Below are 5,117 nucleotides of genomic sequence, written 5' to 3' on the forward strand. Positions count from 1 at the left end.
CGCGAAATGCCTTAAAAATGGCTTTAAAATGGATTTGGAGCATGGAGACGATTATCTCGGGATTGCAAGATAACCAAACAAAACTTTTAGTGGATTTCTACTTATTTTATTAAATATCATCTCCACCAAACAGGACAAGCTTGCATCTGTTATAGTTTTGGAGAAAAATGTGTTCATTTCATGTATGCGCGAAATGCCTTAAAAATGGCTTTAAAATGGATTTGGAGCATGGAGACGATTATCTCGGGATTGCAAGATAACCAAACAAAACTTTTAGTGGATTTCTACTTATTTTATTAAATATCATCTCCACCAAACAGGACAAGCTTGCATCTGTTATAGTTTTGGAGAAAAATGTGTTCATTTCATGTATGCGCGAAATGCCTTAAAAATGGCTTTAAAATGGATTTGGAGCATGGAGACGATTATCTCGGGATTGCAAGATAACCAAACAAAACTTTTAGTGGATTTCTACTTATTTTATTAAATATCATCTCCACCAAACAGGACAAGCTTGCATCTGTTATAGTTTTGGAGAAAAATGTGTTCATTTCATGTATGCGCGAAATGCCTTAAAAATGGCTTTAAAATGGATTTGGAGCATGGAGACGATTATCTCGGGATTGCAAGATAACCAAACAAAACTTTTAGTGGATTTCTACTTATTTTATTAAATATCATCTCCACCAAACAGGACAAGCTTGCATCTGTTATAGTTTTGGAGAAAAATGTGTTCATTTCATGTATGCGCGAAATGCCTTAAAAATGGCTTTAAAATGGATTTGGAGCATGGAGACGATTATCTCGGGATTGCAAGATAACCAAACAAAACTTTTAGTGGATTTCTACTTATTTTATTAAATATCATCTCCACCAAACAGGACAAGCTTGCATCTGTTATAGTTTTGGAGAAAAATGTGTTCATTTCATGTATGCGCGAAATGCCTTAAAAATGGCTTTAAAATGGATTTGGAGCATGGAGACGATTATCTCGGGATTGCAAGATAACCAAACAAAACTTTTAGTGGATTTCTACTTATTTTATTAAATATCATCTCCACCAAACAGGACAAGCTTGCATCTGTTATAGTTTTGGAGAAAAATGTGTTCATTTCATGTATGCGCGAAATGCCTTAAAAATGGCTTTAAAATGGATTTGGAGCATGGAGACGATTATCTCGGGATTGCAAGATAACCAAACAAAACTTTTAGTGGATTTCTACTTATTTTATTAAATATCATCTCCACCAAACAGGACAAGCTTGCATCTGTTATAGTTTTGGAGAAAAATGTGTTCATTTCATGTATGCGCGAAATGCCTTAAAAATGGCTTTAAAATGGATTTGGAGCATGGAGACGATTATCTCGGGATTGCAAGATAACCAAACAAAACTTTTAGTGGATTTCTACTTATTTTATTAAATATCATCTCCACCAAACAGGACAAGCTTGCATCTGTTATAGTTTTGGAGAAAAATGTGTTCATTTCATGTATGCGCGAAATGCCTTAAAAATGGCTTTAAAATGGATTTGGAGCATGGAGACGATTATCTCGGGATTGCAAGATAACCAAACAAAACTTTTAGTGGATTTCTACTTATTTTATTAAATATCATCTCCACCAAACAGGACAAGCTTGCATCTGTTATAGTTTTGGAGAAAAATGTGTTCATTTCATGTATGCGCGAAATGCCTTAAAAATGGCTTTAAAATGGATTTGGAGCATGGAGACGATTATCTCGGGATTGCAAGATAACCAAACAAAACTTTTAGTGGATTTCTACTTATTTTATTAAATATCATCTCCACCAAACAGGACAAGCTTGCATCTGTTATAGTTTTGGAGAAAAATGTGTTCATTTCATGTATGCGCGAAATGCCTTAAAAATGGCTTTAAAATGGATTTGGAGCATGGAGACGATTATCTCGGGATTGCAAGATAACCAAACAAAACTTTTAGTGGATTTCTACTTATTTTATTAAATATCATCTCCACCAAACAGGACAAGCTTGCATCTGTTATAGTTTTGGAGAAAAATGTGTTCATTTCATGTATGCGCGAAATGCCTTAAAAATGGCTTTAAAATGGATTTGGAGCATGGAGACGATTATCTCGGGATTGCAAGATAACCAAACAAAACTTTTAGTGGATTTCTACTTATTTTATTAAATATCATCTCCACCAAACAGGACAAGCTTGCATCTGTTATAGTTTTGGAGAAAAATGTGTTCATTTCATGTATGCGCGAAATGCCTTAAAAATGGCTTTAAAATGGATTTGGAGCATGGAGACGATTATCTCGGGATTGCAAGATAACCAAACAAAACTTTTAGTGGATTTCTACTTATTTTATTAAATATCATCTCCACCAAACAGGACAAGCTTGCATCTGTTATAGTTTTGGAGAAAAATGTGTTCACTATCTAATACGATCACAACAGCTCTCCATACCTGCAGTCCACCACAAGGACCACTCTCTCTAATCCCTAAGAATGATTATATGTATTGTAGAAATGTCTCCTATCATGTTCCCTAATTTTTTATTATGTCCACATCCTGGTCCCCATCTTGAACATCATAACAAACGTGCACTTTTTTGTTTAATTTACACATTGGACCATAGGAAAAATGACACTACAGCTACAGAGGTGACCGTCTGATAGCCCAGCTCGACTATCCATCTCTACTGAAGACCCTTTCAGCTTTTTGAGAGTTGGGTGGAGGACATCATCTCTGAAAATAGGGTCCCACAGCTGCACCCCATCAGTGTGAGCAGGACTCTTAAGACTCTTAGAAGAGTCAATGCTCTGAGACCATTGGGGGCACTTAGCCCCCTCTCTTCATCACTGAGGATGATTTCATTTTTCAGGGATTAGAGAGGGTGGTCCTTGTGGTGGACTGCAGATATGGAGAGCTGTTATCATCATATTAGATAGATAAGAATGATTATATGTATTGTAGAAATGTCTCCTATCATGTTCCCTAATTTTTTATTATGTCCACATCCTGGTCCCCATCTTGGACATCATAACAAACGTGCACTTTTTTGTTTAATTTACACATTGGACCATAGGAAAAATGACACTACAGCTACAGAGGTGACCGTCTGATAGCCCAGCTCGACTATCCATCTCTACTGAAGACCCTTTCAGCTTTTTGAGAGTTGGGTGGAGGACATCATCTCTGAAAATAGGGTCCCACAGCTGCAACCCATCAGTGTAAGCAGGACTCTTAGGACTCTTAGAAGAGTTAATGCTCTGAGACCATGGGGGCGCTTAGCCCCCTCTCTTCGTCACTGAGGATGATTTCATTTTTCAGGGATTAGAGAGGGTGGTCCTTGTGGTGGACTGCAGGTATGGAGAGCTGTTGTCATCGTATTAGATAGATAAGAATGATTATATGTATTGTAGAAATGTCTCCTATCATGTTCCCTAATTTTTTATTATGTCCACATCCTGGTCCCCATCTTGGACATCATAACAAACGTGCACTTTTTTGTTTAATTTACACATTGGACCATAGGAAAAATGACACTACAGCTACAGAGGTGACCGTCTGATAGCCCAGCTCGACTATCCATCTCTACTGAAGACCCTTTCAGCTTTTTGAGAGTTGGGTGGAGGACATCATCTCTGAAAATAGGGTCCCACAGCTGCACCCCATCAGTGTGAGCAGGACTCTTAGGACTCTTAGAAGAGTCAATGCTCTGAGACCATGGGGGGCGCTTAGCCCCCACTCTTCGTCACTGAGGATGATTTCATTTTTCAGGGATTAGAGAGGGTGGTCCTTGTGGTGGACTGCAGGTATGGAGAGCTGTTGTCATCGTATTAAATAGATAAGAATGATTATATGTATTGTAGAAATGTCTCCTATCATGTTCCCTAATTTTTTATTATGTCCACATCCTGGTCCCCATCTTGGACATCATAACAAACGTGCACTTTTTTGTTTAATTTACACATTGGACCATAGGAAAAATGACACTACAGCTACAGAGGTGACCGTCTGATAGCCCAGCTCGACTATCCATCTCTACTGAAGACCCTTTCAGCTTTTTGAGAGTTGGGTGGAGGACATCATCTCTGAAAATAGGGTCCCACAGCTTCACCCCATCAGTGTGAGCAGGACTCTTAGGACTCTTAGAAGAGTCAATGCTCTGGTACCATGGGGGGCGCTTGGCCCCCTCTCTTCGTCACTGAGGATGATTTCATTTTTCAGGGATTAGAGAGGGTGGTCCTTGTGGTGGACTGCAGGTATGGAGAGCTGTTGTCATCGTATTAGATAGATAAGAATGATTATATGTATTGTAGAAATGTCTCCTATCATGTTCCCTAATTTTTTATTATGTCCACATCCTGGTCCCCATCTTGGACATCATAACAAACGTGCACTTTTTTGTTTAATTTACACATTGGACCATAGGAAAAATGACACTACAGCTACAGAGGTGACCGTCTGATAGCCCAGCTCGACTATCCATCTCTACTGAAGACCCTTTCAGCTTTTTGAGAGTTGGGTGGAGGACATCATCTCTGAAAATAGGGTCCCACAGCTGCACCCCATCAGTGTGAGCAGGACTCTTAGGACTCTTAGAAGAGTTAATGCTCTGAGACCATGGGGGCGCTTAGCCCCCTCTCTTCGTCACTGAGGATGATTTCATTTTTCAGGGATTAGAGAGGGTGGTCCTTGTGGTGGACTGCAGGTATGGAGAGCTGTTGTCATCGTATTAGATAGATAAGAATGATTATATGTATTGTAGAAATGTCTCCTATCATGTTCCCTAATTTTTTATTATGTCCACATCCTGGTCCCCATCTTGGACATCATAACAAACGTGCACTTTTTTGTTTAATTTACACATTGGACCATAGGAAAAATGACACTACAGCTACAGAGGTGACCGTCTGATAGCCCAGCTCGACTATCCATCTCTACTGAAGACCCTTTCAGCTTTTTGAGAGTCGGGTGGAGGACATCATCTCTGAAAATAGGGTCCCACAGCTTCACCCCATCAGTGTGAGCAGGACTCTTAGGACTCTTAGAAGAGTCAATGCTCTGGTACCATGGGGGGCGCTTGGCCCCCTCTCTTCGTCACTGAGGATGATTTCATTTTTCA

Source organism: Anomaloglossus baeobatrachus, unplaced genomic scaffold, assembly GCF_048569485.1.
Source record: "Anomaloglossus baeobatrachus isolate aAnoBae1 unplaced genomic scaffold, aAnoBae1.hap1 Scaffold_271, whole genome shotgun sequence".
Taxonomy (NCBI): Eukaryota; Metazoa; Chordata; class Amphibia; order Anura; family Aromobatidae; genus Anomaloglossus; species Anomaloglossus baeobatrachus.